This window comes from Phocoena phocoena, chromosome 4 (genome assembly GCF_963924675.1).
Source record: "Phocoena phocoena chromosome 4, mPhoPho1.1, whole genome shotgun sequence".
NCBI lineage: Eukaryota > Metazoa > Chordata > Mammalia > Artiodactyla > Phocoenidae > Phocoena > Phocoena phocoena.
Window position 1 is genome coordinate 39,153,843 of NC_089222.1, and position 18,441 is coordinate 39,172,283.

An 18,441-nucleotide genomic window follows, 5' to 3' on the forward strand; every position below is an offset into this window, starting at 1 on the left:
AAGAGGCTATCAATTGTCTTATGGTGCTGGAGATATATTGGCTTAGCCAAAAAGTGCCTTCGGTTTCTAAGTAAACATAAAAACACATTTTTCATTTTCCCCAAGAACTTTACTGAACAACGTATTCACCCTTTTGTTCTACTACCTTCTGCCATTTTTCAGGCAACTTCATAATTCCATCTTCCCCAAACTTTTTTATCTTTTTGAGCAAAGAGCTGTTCCAGGTGCCTTTTATAGTCTTCCAGGGAATTGAAATTTTTTCCATTAAGAGAATTTTGTAAAGACTGAAATAAATGGAAATCCAAAGGTGCAATGTCTGGTGAATATAGTGGAAGAATCAGAACTTCCCAGCCAAGCTGTAACAGTTTTTGCCTGGTCATCAAAGAAACATGTGGTCTTGCGTTATCCCGATGGAAGATTATGCATTTTTTGTTGACTAATTCCGGACGCTGTTCGTCGAGTGCTGCTTTCAGTTGGTCTAATTGGGAGCAGTACTTGTTGGAATTAATTGTTTGGTTTTCCAGAAGGAGCTCGTAATAGAGGACTCCCTTCCAATCCCACCATATACACAACATCACCTTCTTCGGATGAAGATCAGCATTTGGTGTGGTTGGTGTTGGTTCATTTCGCTTGCCCCACGATCTCTTTCATTCCGCATTATTGAACACTATCCACTTTTCATCACCCGTCACAATTTGTTTTAGAAATGGAACGTTTTCATTACGTTTATGTAGAGAATCACATGTGGAAATATGGTCAAGAAGGTTTTTTTCGCTTAACTTATGTGGAACCCAAACATCAAAGCGATTAACATAACCAAGCTGGTGGAAATGATTTTCAATGCTCGATTTGGATATTTTGTGTATGTTGGCTCTCTCCCACGTGGTATACTGTTGATTGTTCTCAATTAATGTCTCAATTTGATCGCTATCAACTTCAACTGGTCTACCAGACCACGGAGCATCGTCCAGCGAGAAATCTACAGCACGAAACTTTGCAAACCACTTTTGACACATTCAATCAGTCACAGCACCTTCTCCATACACTGCACAAATCGTTTTTTGCGTTTCAGTTGTGTTTTTACTTTTCTTGAAATAATAAAGCATGATATGACGAAAATGTTGCTTTTTTCTTCCATCTTCAGTATTAAAATGGCTACACAAAAATTCTCCAATTTTCATAAGCCTTTTTTTAAAATGCACACTGATATGACAGCTGTCAAAATACAATCTAACAAAATTGTCTCTAATGAAGTTAAAGACAACTAAGCACTACTAGAGCCATCTTACCGAAAAAAAAAAACAAATGAAACTTTTGGCCAACCCAATAAAAATTGGAAGTGAAGGTTTGGCTAAGTAGAGAGGGCATGGTAAAAATCAGACTTTTTGCTGGGATCCTACATTGATTAAACTCAAGAATAAGGCTGAATCAGAAATAAGTCATGACTTGTAAACACTGAAACTCAGCCTTAAATCAGGTCAATCACTCAATGGGTTAAAGTTGCATGCTCCTGATGCCTGCTAGAAGCTAAAGAAAATTCTCTGGCGGAGAATTAGCCTGTACAAATTATCATACCCAATGTCTGTAACTCAGTCAAAACTTATCTGGTATAGCAAGGATTAAAAAAAAAAAGGCAAAAAATAGAAAAATAAAAACAAAGCCATAGGTAATCTGGAATTTAAAATAACTGTGAAAAGAGATGACATGATTATTTTATCAGAGATATGGAATTGACTTTTGAAAGAATCAAATAGGCATTTTATTATTTTTTTTTATTTTTTTTTTTTATTTTTTTTTTTTTTTTATTTTTGTGGTAAGCGGGCCTCTCACTGCTGTGGCCTCTCCCGTTGCGGAGCACAGGGTCCGGACGCGCAGGCTCAGCGGCCATGGCTCACGGGCCCAGGCGCTCCACGGCATGTGGGATCCTCCCGGACCGGGGCACGAACCCGTGTCCCCTGCATCGGCAGGCGGACTCTCAACCACTGCGCCACCAGGGAAGCCCCATTTTATTATTTTTTTAAATATTTATTTTCTTTATTTTTTGGCTGCATTGGGTCTTCATTGCGGTGCAGAGGCTTCTCTCTAGTTGTGGTATGTGGGTTTTCTCTCTCTAGTTGTGGCGCGTGGACTCCAGAGCATGTGGGCTCTGTAGTTTGTGGCATGCAGGCTCTCTCATTGAGGTGTGAGAGCTCAGTAGTTGTGGCATGTGGGCTTAGTTGCCCGAAGGCATGTGGGATCTTAGTTCCCCAACCAGGGATCGAACCGGCATCCCCTGCATTGGAAGGCGGATTCTTTACCGCTGGACCGCCAGGGAAGTCTCTCAAATAGGCAATTTGGAACTTGAAACATAGCTGAGGAGAAAATTAATGACCTGAAATATAAATTAGCAAAAAGTGTGCAGCTTGAAGCAGTTTGAAGGCTAGAAAATACAGAAAAGAGGAGGAGTCGTATGAGACTTACTGAATATATCTAATATACATGTAACTGTAGTCCAAGAAGAATAGGATAGAGAGTATTTTTAAAAGCAATGTTTGAAAAGATAATGGGACAGAAACCATTCTGTGCTCATGGACTGAAAAAATTAATATTGTTAAAATGTCAAAAAGACAACAAGTAACAAGTGTTGGTTAGGATGTGGGAAAAAAAGAAACCCTCTTGCACTGTTGGTAGGAATGTAAATTGGTATAGCCACTATGGAGAACAGTATGGAGGTTTCTCAAAAAATTCTAACAGAACTATCAAAAAAAAAGGATACAAATGAACTTATTTACAAAATAGAAATAGACCCACAGACATAGAAAACAAACTTATGGTTACCAAAGGAGAAAGGGTGGGGGAGGGATAAATTAGGAGTTCGGGATTAACATATACATACTACTATATATAAAATATATAAACAACGAGGACCTACTTTATAGCACAGAGAACTATACTTTGTAATGACCTATAAGGGAAAAAGAATATATATATATATATATATATATATATATATATATATATATATATATATATAAAACTGAATCACTTTGCTGTACTCTTGAAACTAACACAACGTTGTAAATCAACTATACTTCGATAAAAAGTAAAATAGAACTACCATACAATCCAACCATTCTACTTCAGGTATTTACCCAAAGAAAACAAAAACATATGCTCCCCTATGTTCATTGCAGCATTATTACAATAGCCAAGATTTGGAAGCAACCTAAGTGTACAAACACACACACACACACAATGGACTATTAGTCATCCATAAAAAAGAATGAAATCTTACTATTTGCAGCAACATAAATGGATCTAGAGGATATTATGCTAAGTGAAATAAGTCAGACAAAGAAAGACAAATACTGTACGATTTCATTTATATGTGGAATCTAAAAAACAAAAAAACCAGAACAAACTCATAGATACAGATAACAAATTGGTGGTTGCCAGAGGGGATGGTGGTGGGGGGTTGGGTAAAGTAGGTGAAGGTGATTAAGAGGTACAAACTTTCAGTTATAAAATAAATAAGTCACAGGGATTTAATATACAGCACAAGGAATATGGTCAATAAGATTGTAACTATTTGGTATGGTGACAGATGGTTACTAGACTTAACATGGTGATATTTTCATAATTTATTTAAATGTTGAATCACTATGTTGCACACCTAAAACTAACATAATATTATATGTCAACTATACTTCAACTAAAAAAGACCTAAGTAGAGAGCTATACCATATTTCTGGATTAGAACACTCAATAATATTAAGATGTCCATTTTCTCCAAACTGATCTATAAATTCAACAAAATCTTCCCTCCTCCTCAAAACCCTGTCAATCCTTTAAATCTTTTTTTCCTGCAGAAATTGTCAAGCAGATTCTACAATTTACATAGAAATGCAAAGGGCCTAGAATAGCCAAAACAAACTTGTTTTAAAAAATTGACGATTTGGGGATTTCAAGACTTACTGTGATGAGAATGCAGTGTGGTATTGGCATAAGGATAAACGTATGACATGGAACAGAATAAAGAGTCCAGAAATAGATGCACATATACATATGGTCAACTGATTTTCAAGAAAAATGCCGGAATAATTCAATGGATATATGATAACTTTTGCAATCAACAGTGTAGAATATTTGGATATATATGCGCAAAAATATAAATCTTGACCCTTACTAAACAACACATAGAAAAATTAGCTTGAGGACTTCCCTGGTGGCTCAGTGGCTAAGAATCTGCCTGCCAATGCAGGGGACACGGGTTTGAGCCCTGGTCCGGGAATATCCCACCTGGCACAGAGCAACTAAGCCCGTGAGCCACAACTACTGAGCCTGTGCTCTAAAGCCTGTGTACCACAACTACCGAAGCCTGCACACCTAGAGCCTGTGCTCCACAACAAGAGAAGCCACTGCAATGAGAAGCCTGCTTACTGCAACGAAGAGTAGCTCCCACTTGCCACAACTAGAAAAAGCCAGTGTGCAGCAACAAAGACCCAATGCAGCCAAAAAAAAAAAAACTTGAACAAAAACCTACATGTGAGAGCTGAAGCTATGACACTCACGGAAGAAAGCTGACATTTAATTCAAGGATGCCCTTGAATCAAAAGTCAGAGATTTCTTGAATAAGAAACAAAAATATAAAACATAAAGGAAAAATTGATAAATTGGACTTTATCAAAATTGAAATTTTTGCTCTCAAGTGACACTATTAAGAAAAATGCAAAGGCAGCTCAGACTAGGAGAATCTATCTGCAAAACTTACATCTGATAAAGAACTTATATCCAGAATACATTAAGAAAAAAACTCTTACAATGCAATAATAATAAGAGAAACAACCCAATTTTTTTTCATAAATTTATTTATTTATTTTTGGTTGCGTTTGGTCTTTGTTGCTGAGTGCAGGCTTTCTCTAGTTGTGGTGAGTGGAGGCTACTCTTTGTTGCAGTGCGCAGGCTCTAGGAGCATGGGCTTCAGTAGTTGTGGCACGTGGGCTCAGTAGTTGTGGCTCACAGGCTCTAGAGTGCAGGCTCAGTAATTGTGGCACATGGGCTTAGCTGCTCCGTGGCATGTGGAATCTTCCCAGACTAGGGCTCAAACCCATGTCCCCTGCATTGGTAGGCAGATTCTTAACCACTGTGCTACCAGGGAAGTCCTAACCCAATTTTTTAAGTGGGCAAGTGACTTGAACAGATACTTCAACCAAGAAGATATACAAATGGCAAATAAACACATGAAAAGTTTCTCAGCTTCATTAGTCATCAGGGAAATTAATTTAAAATCACAATGAGATGCTACATACCCACTAGATGGCTAAAATTTAAGACTGAAAATGCCAAGTGTGGGCAAGGATATGAAACAACTGAAGCTCTCATACACTGCTGGTAGGAGAGCAAAATTGTACAGCCATTTTGGAGAGCAGTTTGGCAGTTTCTTAGACAGTTAAACATACAGGTACCATCAAACTCAACAATCACATCATGTGTTTTTTACCCAAGAGGAATAAAAGCATCTGTTCATTTTTTTATAAAGAAAAAAAAAAAACCTTGCAGGTGAATGATCATAGCAATTTCATTCATAATAGCCAAAAACCAGAAATAACCCAAATGCCCATCACTTGGTAAATGGATAAATAAATTATGGTATATAAAATTATAAAAATAAATGAACCAGTGATATACATGGCACAATTTTTAAAAAACTACTCATACATAGCGATATAAAAAGGAGCATACTATTGATACATACAGTAACATGGATGACTCTCAAAGCATTATGCTAAGTGAAAGACAGATACTAGACTGTGTATTTTATGATTCTATATATATGAAATTCTAAAAAAGGCAAACTTAAGGGACAGAAAGCAGATCAATGATTGCTAAGGAGTGGGGTGGTGGGGAGAGGACTGACTATGGAAAGACACAAGGGAAATGGAAATGTTTTATATTGTGATTATTGTGGTGGTTATACAAATGTATATATCTGTCAAATCTCATTAAATTACACACTTAAAATTGGTGACTTTTATTGTATATAAATATATCTCATAAACATTGTCCCAAAAAAGGTGAAATAAAGTTAAAAACAATAAGACAAAAGCTAAGATTATTTGTCATTACCAGGTCCCACGTTAAAAGAAATATATAAAAGAAGTTCTTTAGACAAAAGGAGAGTTCTTCGCACACAAAAAAAGAGAGAATACGTTGCCACATTGGAATCACAAAATATTGGATGGATTAATGGAGTTAAAGAGCTCTAAGGTCCTTTCATTTTTTCAGGAAATGTAAAAAATATAATTTGTATTAAAATTTGTAAGTTGAAGACACATGTAATTTTAAGATAAACTCCAACAAATCTTTAAGAAAAAGACAACACAGGAAAATGAGCAATACATTTGGAACTAGCACTTCAAAAAAAGATATCCAAATGGACAAAAAGTATATGAAAAAGTGCTCAGCCTTGTGAGTCATCAGAGACATACCAATTAAAAACACAATGAGAAACAACTACATATTTACCCACCAAAATGGCTAAAATGTAAAAGATCAACACAGATCAAGGGTTGACAAAGCCATGAAGTAAATGAAACATTCCTACACTGCTTGCTGGAGTATAAATTAGGACAACCACTTTGGAAAAGTGGTTGACAGCAGGGACTAAATCTAAGCATATGCATAGCCTATGAATCAACAAGTCTACTCTAAAATATACATTCAGCAGAAATGTGAAAATAAAGTCAATACTACAGAGCTTTAGTCATAATAGACAAAAACTGCAATGACCTAAATGCTTATTAACAGAAGAAAGGATAAATTCCACCAAATGGAAACCTATACAGCAATGAAAATGAATCAGCTACACACATCAATATGGATGAATCTCGCAAAAATAATGTTGAATGAGAAACATCAGACATAAAGGAGTACATACTGTGTGATTTGAGCTGTGTAAAGCTCAACAACAGGCACCAATCCAAGGTGCTAGATGTTGGGGTAGTAGTTATATTTAGGGAGGCATGGGTGGATTATAACCTGGAAGAGGCATAAAAGGGGATGTCTGGGTGTTGTTAACGCTCCGTTTCTTATTCTGGGCTGTGGTTACCAGAGCATATTCACTTTGTAATAATCAATGTAATAAACACTATTGGTGTCCCACACAGATCCCCTTTACTTAATGTATCCTTTCCTCAACTACTGTAAGTGGTGGCTACTAGCAGCTCACAGCTGCCCCCTTGTTCTGAGAATTAAAAGAAGTGGTTTCCCTTGGAAATACTCCCAAGGTTGTACCTTCCTATCAGGGTGATCGACAGCCAAAGGTCAAGTGATATGGAAGTGCAAAAGGCCAGGCCCCTTGGGATCACAGTGAGGCTAGACTTTAGCTGGACCTGCATCCTTCTGTGGGGAGACAAGTCCCCAGACGTCTTTCAAATTTCTGCACCTCTTGTGAACCAGAGGCACTGACTGCCTTTGTTTTGCATGGTCCTCACAAGAATATCTGTATAGTAATCATCCTTGAAAGGTAAAAATAGTATCTTCCTGGAAGAAAGGGTAGGTTTGTTTACTGTCCCATATAATAAATATAATATTTCCTTCCAGGGCAAAGTTCAGACAGGTTACTGCCCATTATAAAAGACTCAGTTTCCCTAAAGTTGTGCTCCTATCCTGTGACAACCCACTACTTGTGCAGTATTACCTGGCAATATTTGTATCATCTGATGGGAATTATGGCTCGGGGAACCAGTACAAATGCTGCTACTCTGGCTGCTACTGTTGCTACTGTTAGCTTGCTGATAAAGTAAAATCTCAGAGCCTTCCCAGCTCTCTACAACTTCGTGTGCCACTTCTCCTCCTTCATCTGTTCTCTTACAAGTTTCAGATGAGTGTACCCTTCAATAAATCACATACATAAAAATCCCTCTCTCGGGTTCTGCTTCTAGGGAACCTGTTCTAAAACAATACAGCTGTAGACTTACGATCTGTGCACCTTCCTATATGTACTCTATACTTCTACTTTTAAAAAATAGTTTATATAAATATATTTTAAATTATAAGGATATAAAACAGTTTATACAAATATATAAAATATAAACTAAAGTGTAGATCATAGATTAGAGTAGGAGGAGATTGGAGTAAAAAAGTCCAGTTGAAAGTCTATTACTAGAGAAAAAGAAAAGAATTACTAGCTGATAATCACCCTAAAAAATTAAAGTCTATTCTTAGAGTCTAGGTTAGAGGAAACGAAAATCTGACTGAGGTCAGTAGCACATCAATAGATATAAAGGGGCAGATTCAAAAGATATTTAAATGGTAGGATGCAGGGTTGCTATACAAAATACTTGACAACTTGTAGACACGGATGTTGACCCATCATAATGGATACCAGCCATAAGCAACTGCTCTGGCAGAACTGGTGCCTGCAGGCAGAATATCACCAGGTCTGACAGGATGAACTCAATGAGGGAGAAATGAATGGAGATGCCTCCAAAGTTTTCAGCTTGGTGACATGGAGAATAATATTGCCTTTAATATGGGTAAAATCATTTCTATTTACTAAGCCTCATTTATTTGATTTTTACACAAATGACCCCCAAATCTCTCCAACTCTTCTGAAAATCAAAATTATCTGAATATCTTATTACACACACACACGATTTCGAATAAGATACGTTTTTCATCTTAAAAATATTTTGTAAATCATACCAATTAGAAGCCATAAAGAAAGGAATGTAGACCAATAAAGTAAGCCAGCTTGACAGATGATGTATCACTTTTAATCACACAGCACATGCGACTTGCCAATTGCGATTTTTTTCTGTTAAAGCGCACTTTACAAATCACTTGACTCTTCCTAAGGTAGCATAAAAGCAGCTGGATTTTATGGAGTGAAACTCTGAATTGCTAATTCACAGTCTTTTGCCATATATCCCCTTTTAATGCAAACAGCTCAGAATTAACTCTCCTTAAACGATTAAGAACCTATGGCTTTCCGTCTTCCCTTCTCCATAATTACCAGTATCTTTTAAAGAGGAAAGTGTGTTTTCTGTTCATTAATGGTAATACTACCTAGGAAGACCAATCAGTAAGTCCATGATCCGCCAGTCACTGTGGAAGTCAAATTACCCTCAACCAGGACAAAATCAATTAACACCACTAGGGATGTCATTATTGTCACATTATGTCACCTGATAGTCTCCAGGGCCTATAAGTGATTTAAATTTTTTTTTACTGCTATGATTCCTGTGGGGGGGGGTGGGATGGGGGAAGGGATAAACTTCACATTAACAAAGGAGATTTCAATTACAGGAAAATTAACTTTACAACATAGAAAAATGAAGCTACTGTTTTAGATCTTTGGGAGAAAATGGTTAAACACTAGGATGACTCTGAGGCCTAAATGATTTCTTGTACTGGGGTATATTTTAAAGGTTTGCTTAAACAAAAGCCACGTTGGATGGAGTCATGAGGCACTTTCCTCAGGGCACAGTAGGCCAGGGACTGGAAATCTATCAAACCATGGCAAGCTACACTGCAGTCAGAAGTCCAAGAGGCCAAAGTTGTGATTTCCTTTCTAATAAAATCAACTTGTTTCCCATCATGAAAAATAATATAGTTCCAGTTCTGCAAAGTTAGACACTCATGTCAGAAAAGAGGGTGAAATAAGTATCTGAGAACCAGATCTCGTTTGGGAAGGCTGGAACTCGTGCTTTGAGTTGCACAGACATGTCCCAAGCAGGGTGTCTAGTCTTCTGCACCCTCAGAACTATTCCAGTTTCTTAGTATGAGGGGTGGTTGGCTCAGTAGCCAAGAAAACCACATTTGACATCATTCTCTTCTGACAGTTGTCTTTCTCTTCCCCATTTCCTTAACTTTTCATCACTAGCAGTGAATATTAAATGGGACCTGAGTCCGGTTTGTTTTTATTATTGTAGTTGCTGTCAGAAAGGAATACAAAATCCCCAAGTAAATTAAGTAGAACGCATTTAAATGGCTGGTTTCCTTTTTAAAAAGTAGACCCAACTTCTGCATTTTGGCCTCCATCAGGGGGTATTTAATTAAGTCTATTCTGTCTAACATGATCTGATGTCATTGTACAAGGATATGTTCTTTGTTAGCAGCACTCTTAGTTTCAGACTCCTCTGTGTATTTGAAACCATGGTAACAGAGCAGTAAGCTAAAGCCAATGAGATAATGAGATATTCTCATTGTAATTGTGTTTCATGAGGGCACAAGATCCCACGGGTGGTATCTGACTGTCTTACAACTGCTAACAGAATTTAAGAAGCAGACATATATTAGCATGGTACCGTTTTCCATAACAGCCATGTAAACATTTGTGACATGGCATTTTTAGCTGTTTCCAGCATATGAAAGTATGTAATGTGCATTTATGTCACAAAAAGCCACACAATTAATGAATATCAATATTTAAAAAATCCTTGGAACTTCAAGGAACTTCAGATTTGAAATGCATCAAGCAGGCTGTGGGGATGCTGTTTTGCATTATAATTATGAGCTGAGCTATGGTTTATGAGGGGAGGAATCCATCAAAGCAAAGAAAAAGAGAGCGGCTAGCCCTTCTTCATCTCCCAAACAACCCACATGCACCTCCTAAAGGAGGGACAAAACTAACCCTAAGCAGGGTTCCCCGTATTTTTATGAGGAAAGCCAAATTGGGGATTTCTAAGAGCAGTTCACCTCTAAAAGCAAAAAAAATTTTGGAGAATAAAACCAAAATATTTACAAGCCTTTTCTTCTTCTGAACTAAAATCTGAAAGGGGAACACCTCACTTCTGAGCTCCTCCTCTTCTGTCAGTGTTTGAAGTTTCCCCACAGTTTTCATTTGAGTTGCAGATTTTATGCACAAGTCACTGAATCCATGTTCTCCATCCTGATGAGGTCGCCCTAACAGGCGTTGTGGCTTTTAATAAATAATTTAAAACCGAAAAGAGAAAGCACAGTATAGAACAATTGGTTGATTTAAGCAGGGCTAAGACTTACACATTCTTCATGTCACCAGGGCCTCCCATCAGGAGCCGTGCTTTAGAAGAGAACCGACCTGAGAATGTGCATTTTGTCAGCTCTGTGACATGGGTGGCTCATGGGGCAGAGACAACCCAGTGCACTGGAACTTTCTAGACAAGGAAACTGCTTGCTTTCCCCTTCACAGACAAGGGGTGTCACCTTTTGGTTTTTAATATGTACTGCTACCATCTCTAAAATGTTTTGGCATAGGGAGCTAAATCGGTATGAAAACCATATTAATAGAGAAAAGGAATTTGGTTTTCTTGAAAGTCATTCAAGTGCCTACAGTGTTGGGGGGAAGACTTCTCTTTGAATCTGTCAGTAGTGCCACATTCATCTTTGAATGTCACTTAAAGACAGGCAGTTCTTTCTTATTCTGCTGTGTGTGTGTGTGTGTGTGTGTGTGTGTGTGTGTGTGTGTGTGTGTGATGCACATGTGTGTAGCTGAGAAATGAAATCTATGCCATAAGCGGTTACACAGAATGAACATGTCACAGCGCTGGAGAATATGGTCTTCGTCTCTGTGAGATAAGAGTGGCCTCATCACTCAAGGCTGTTGCAGCAAAACTAGACCAGAAGTGGGTAATGAGGCCACCCCTACTGTGGGGAGATAACTTCCATATCTGAGCTGTCATGACCTGTTAGGTCCTCACTGCCTGTTCTTGGTATAATTCCCTGTCAGCCCTTTGGACTGTAGAGTCATTTTTATTATTATTTCTACCTCTGAAAGGGGGAGACCTTGTCTTCTTTAAAACCCCTCCCTCTTGTTCCTGACAAATAGGAAATGGTTGTCAGCTTTGAAAGCGCCCTCTGGGCGCCATGTTGAAATGTTCAGTGAAGACTAGAATTGACAACATTGGCAAGAATTTGTTTAAAAATGGTCAAAATTTAAAAAGCAAAATGGCTTTACTTGTGCAGGCTTTGAAATGGGCTACTGTATTTTAATACAGATGGGGTTTATATGAGTTTTTTAGTTAGCTTACGCTATTCCTAGTTTAGAGGATGAGACAAGAAATAAGAGATACGTTTTTAAAATATTGGAATCACAAAAGTATTGCTTATAAAACATATTTTGCAATGTACTTTCTTCAATTTCAAGTCTTTTAACCCCATAATTTAGCCTGAGAATAGCAGATGTCCACAGAAGTTGGTTCTGTTTTGTTTAAATGATAGCCAGAGGCTGACATTGATTTTTACCCCCTTACATCCCTTGTCTTCTACCCTACTGGAGCCAACATTTCTAGGTTAAAAAAAAAAAGGTGGGAGGGGAGTGGGAAAGGAGATGTGTGTGTGTGTGTGTGTGTGTGTGTGTGTGTGTGTGTGTGTGTTGGGGACAAAAATCTATATTTTACTGAGTAGAGTGAAGAAGGCAGAATGACATAAAGGAGTGACTCAGAAATTCGCAGTCCCAGGCCTATGGTTCCCAGGTCTGGCGGTGGAATGAAATGACGTTAAAGAAATGCACTTGAGGTGATGAGGGAGCAGTAAGCAATAATTGATTGCATATGGGTAAAAGCAGCAAAATGTCTGCTTTTGGTAAGAGAGGGATCAACCAGCATCCTTCCACGTCAGGCTGGGGGCGGCAGGGGCCAGGGTGGTGGTGCTATAGGTGAAGCATCCTCCCAGTTCCTTATTAAGTGGGAGAATCTGCCATATTGGCCGAATGTGCCTCCCACGCAGACACACTATGACCATGACTGGGAACAAGGCCAGCTGTTTCTACAGACAGAGGTGAGTTAGAGTTACTGAGAAGAAACAGCCACCAGGGCCAGAACAAACAAGGCTGGCCTTCAGTGGGGAAGGTTGGGGTAGCAGCAAGAACACTGGAATTTTAGGTCCAAAAAACCAAAGTACAAGGGCTTTGGATCCTGGTTTCCCTGTTTAAAAGCTGGGTGAGTCCAACTTGGAAAAACATAAATACACAAATAATACCTACTTTACAGCGCTGCTGTAAGAGTTATATGAAAGAACACATATTTGAATATACATATGCACAGAATATTTCTGAGTGACTGGCACAATCCAGGGAGCATGTACTTGAACCTTTTCTTCTTTTCTTCTGGAGGAAAAAAAAAAGGCAATAATGGAGCTGCTCCTATAGAGCTACTATAAGGGTCTAACGAGAACATGTGTATGAAGGACCTTGGGAATGGTAAAACACCCCATAAATTGTCATTAAAATAATCTCTAAATAAATTTAACATATACATGTAGATAAATATATTTATAAAGATAAATGCTAAGTAGTATTTCAAATTTCCATTTCCTATCTTTCCATTTGAAAAAAAAAGACCAAAAATAAATAAATAAACCAATAAATAAGTAAAACTTTATTTCCTAAACAAGGAGTGATTAGAGGAATAACCTTGGGATTCTTTTAGCCACCCTCCGTCAAGTCCATCACTGGGAGTCCAGCAACAGGGGCAGCAGATGTTTGCCCCTTTTAATGGTTCTTGGGGAGGCTTAAGGCAAAATAGTGAAAAGGGATGGGGGTTGGTTCTCAAACTCAAAGCACTTTTCATCCAGGGATTGGTCGAAAAAGCCACACTTTTTGATGCGGGGCGATCTGACAAAAACGATTACAGATGAGGCACGCTTTCCCAGTTTTAGAATGAAAAACATATTTCAATTCAAGTCAGAATTTGCTTTTAAGCTGTTAGAGTTTCTACTCAAAAGACTTAAGTAATGATTTTTCATGTGTGAAGAAAGAGAAGCTTCCAGAACTGCCCCCAGATGCCTCCACCTTTTCTCCCACTGAACACATCAGAAACTTCCCCTGTAGATTTATGAATTTTTAGAATAAGCCAATAATTGAATAGAGTCCAAAGCCCATACCCTTTCCCTGGTCCTGGCTGGGTGTCCGAAATCCCCCATTACTAACTCACATAGCCCACGGAGGGATTAACGTCACCTGGCAAAGGGAGACCTTACTCCAAGCCCGGTGTCTGCTAGGACAGTGCAGGATGAGTAAGTTTATTTGATGCTTCCTATTGCCTAGCAAGATCTGGAACTGAGATACAGGACACGTAAGGCTGGTATCGTGGAAAGGATGTCTGATCCAGGACAGTGCACCATATGGCACCACATGGTCGAGACAGTTGAAGGGGAGTGTTTGGAGAGTACCATGAGGAACTGATCACCAAAACTTGCTTCCCAATTTGTCCTGCTTCGCTCTCACCCATCCTTATAACAGAGGACTAAATACTTTGAGTATCCTACAAAACTACTCCAACTCCATTCAAGGATAATGTAAATGTCACCCTATAATTGTCCTTCCCCTGACACATTCAAGTCTGCTAGGAGAAATAGCCATGAACTGTGGTTTGCCAAGTCTTCCAAACTGTGAAAATTGAAAAGTGCTTCCTCAAACCATAGCTTCGGCAGTTAAAGACCCCAGTAAGGCAGGCCTACCAGGAGTGCCTTATGCTCAAGGGAGGAGTACCCATTACTCACAGGAATACTTTTTGGGCATTCTTGGAGGACCCCACCTGGTCAGCTAAGTTTCTCTCTGAGCAAGGCTAGGCATATAAGGAGCCCTTGAATGCACTTCTGAGAGTGGCCTTCCTAGCAGATTATATATAAGTTCCTCAAGGGCAAGGAGTGTGTCTGTCCACTGATGTATCCTCAACGACTAGCACAGTTCTGAGCACAAAGCTGGTGCTCAATTTGTTGAATGAATAATCAATGAATCAACGAGTGTCCTATCCTATGTTTCACTTTTTTCTCCTTCTTTTCTTGCAACTCCAATAACAAATTCAAGGTCTGCTATTATCTTACTACCTTTGCACCCATCTCTTCCTCCTTTTTTCAGTCCCAGCTTCCCTCTTGTCTTCTTTTCTCTGTGTGTTTGTCTTTGTCTTTCTCTCTGTCTCTCTCTGTCTCTCTCTCTCTGCTGTGTCCAGCCCCCAGTCAAACTGCCATCTTCTGGATAAGAAACTGCAAGTGGAGCGTGTGAGCCCAGCAGCGTCCTGCCTCACTCAGCCTAACATTTCCACTGCAACACTGCTTCTGATCCATGGGGCTGAAACCATCACACACACGCCACCCATTATAGCTCCGTACACTGCATGCCACATGCATCTTGTGAGACTTCAATCCCAGCCAGCTCCAGCAACCTAGGTGATTACAATGGCAAAGAAAATGATTTTCTTTAAGCGAAGGCTGGTTGATCACTACAGTGTAGTCAAAATCACTCTTTTTTTCCCCCTTAAGAAGCACTAACTCAAATAAGGCAAGGACTTGTGCTCACACTCTGCCACCATTGTCATTTCTCTGCCTCTAGCCTGGCCCCTGTAGGGAACAGGGCTCTCCAAGGTGCCTCTCAAATGCAAAGGCATTTGAAAATTCACAATCCTGTTCTCTTCAAGTTCTCCACCAGCACTCTAATGGATATGAGTGTCCTGTTGTTGGAAAACCCACCAAAAGGGAGTTTGAGGAACATGTTGCCTTTTTAAAGTTCAAAACTAAAATTTATAAAAATAGTCTGTATTCCAGATTGGAGGCACAGGATAGATGAACACTCAATAAATTGAATGCATGCATTAGTGACTCAAGAGACCATAACTGAAGATATGTAGCTTAATCTTCATGGTTTGTTTGGAATAAAAACAGAATTCTTAGGGAGAGAAAAGGCAAATTTTACCATTTAAGTTATGACTGAATGTAGAAATTTTGAAAAATTGGAGAAATTTGTAAGTTCACAAATATTGAATTAGAGTTTATGTTCCTGCTTGATTTTTCTTTTAGAAACAGAATTCAAGGACAGATTTTTATTGGTGCAACATGTTTAATATCTTCCTGAAACATAATAGCATCTAGTCAATTAAATAATATGAATTTTTGTTTTTTTTTTGTTTTTGTTTTTTTTTGCGGTATGCGGGCCTCTCACTGTTGTGGCCTCTCCCGCTGCGGAGCACAGGCTCCGGACGCACAGGTTCAGTGGCCATGGCTCACGGGCCTAGCCGCTCCGCAGCATGTGGGATCTTCCCGGACCGGGGCACAAACCCGTGTCCCCTGCATCGGCAGGCAGACTCTCAACCACTGCGCCACCAGGGAAGCCCAAATAATATGAATTTTTAAACCAAAACTGTTCATTAGCTGAATATTTTGGAATTGAGTGTTAAAGAAATGCTTGATTATAATGATAAAGGACTGAAAGTCCTGTTGGGATATAGAGGCATATTTCAGGTTATCCTAGAAGAGATTTCTAGACCCAGTATTATGAGTTTGTCTCAAGCATTTTTACAGTCATCTTGTGAAGAGCCGACTATAAATAGATTGCTTCTTGCAACTCTGATTCTTAGTACATCTTGAAGAAAGAGCATAAAATAAAGGCATAGAATTTTGGAGCTGAATGGTATATTGGAGGTCCTTTTGTTAAACACTTTAATCTCACAGATGAGAGGATAAAAAAAGACCTAGAGAAATTAATGATTAAGTGACCAAGGTCATCCAGCTAATGAGTGGACTCTAGCCCATGTTTTCTGACTTCAGTTCCAACGAGGTTTAGAGATCACCATATCAAAATAAATATATACTAGTTTAGATTAACACTCAGTTATTGCTCTTAGCTGTCTTCTGTCACTTTTTAAAAACTTTCCATTCTATTTTTAAAAATATATTTAGAACATAAGGTAATACAATGAACATTTGTACTTCATTTTACAGTTTTCAAAATTTACTCAATATATTTTCATTTAATGCTTGGAATAATACTGTAGAGTAGGAAATCTCTATTATATATGAGGAAAGCGAGACTCAGAGAGGTTTAGGGATTGCCCAATGATACACAGTTAGACAGTGCTAGAAAGGGACTGACCCTTGAGCAGAGGAATTTTAGTGAGCAAAATTTAATGCCTGGACATTTGGGGCAAAAGTGAAAATTTAGCCAGAACTGAGGATGCGACAGGTGCTGGGAGTTGTAATTGAAAAATAGATGCACTATGTGGCAGGGATAATTATAAAGGTGTTCCCCCCAAGCTTTCCATCCCTTGGTTATTCAACCAAACACTAATTTAGGTACTTCTGTGAATGGACTTTGCAGATGGAATTAAGGTTACTAATCAGCTGATCTTAAAGTAGGGTGATTGTCCTGGATCACCCAGGTGGGCCCAGATTAATCACCTGCACCCTTAAAAGAAGAGGGAGGCAGAAAGATAAAGCAGAGGAAATGTGAGGCAAAAGCAAGGTTAGAGAGATTCAAAGTATGAGAAGGATTCTACCTGCCACTGTTGCTTTGAAGATGGAAGCCCTTAGATAAGAAATATGGGTGGCCTCTAGATGCTGAGAACAGCTGTGAGGTGACAGCCAACAAGGCAACAGGGATCTCAGTCCTACAACTTTATGGAACTACATTCTGCCAACAACTTGAATGAGTTTGGAAGTGGGTTCATGCACAGAGCCTCCACAAAGGAAGGCAACTCTGCCGATACCTTGACTTCAGCTTTGTGAGGTCCTAAGTAGACAATCAGCTGAACCATGCGTGCTGTGCCAGACTTCTGACCTACAGAGCTGTGACACAACAAATGGGTAAATTTGTGGTAATTTGGTATGGCAGTAACAGTAAGCTGATACAACTGAAATGCTGCTTTTAGTTTTGAGATTGCCTCAATTATTATGTTAGGAGTTTGGGGTGCTTCACCTCTTTTCCTCCAGGGGTTCTTACTGTTAGTGTAGGCGCCCAATGGTTGACAGCCACATGAAACCGGAAGTACTACTTTATGAATTTGGCCAAGTATGGATAATCCCCTAAAAGCAGGGTTCCTGGTAAACTTGTATCCAAGAATGTAGCTTAGGCCTGAGACCAACATGGACCATCTTATGTCCTCCTTCCCTGAATTGGAAATGGCTGGGCCTGCAGCTCTTCAGAAACTGGGGACAACAGGCTAAAAATATGGCCACGTTCCTGCTTAAGTGTGCTGCCAACAAGAGTCGCTACCCCCAAGGGCAAGAGGGACATGCAACTGAGAGCGCAGTGACACCACCCACTAGTAAAAGGTGACCCGGTGAATGTTAGGCTCTTCCCAGTAAGATTAGGCATTTCTGTTCCAATAAGGAAAAGTGAATTATGGACGTGTGACAGGAGGAATGGAAGTTTCTCCTATGAACAAGGCTGCAATATGAGGAGAGGTGGAAAGGACTCTCCCTACCACTTTACAGATTAAGTATTCTTTTTGGGTGGTCATGGGATGGGGAGGAGAATGTGAATAAGTACCATTTGGAATACTATGTCTGAATCTGGAAGAGTGAGTTCCTTTGAAGCACTAAATCCCAGATACTTTTAAAATAATTGTGATGACAGAAACAATCACTGGATATAAGAAAAGAAATTAAAAATTAGATCTTTCTCTAGAAGTCTAACCTTTTATTCTCACATGTGTTTAAAATTCCTGATTGATATAAAAATGGATCATTTGAGAGGAGTCCTTTAGGATG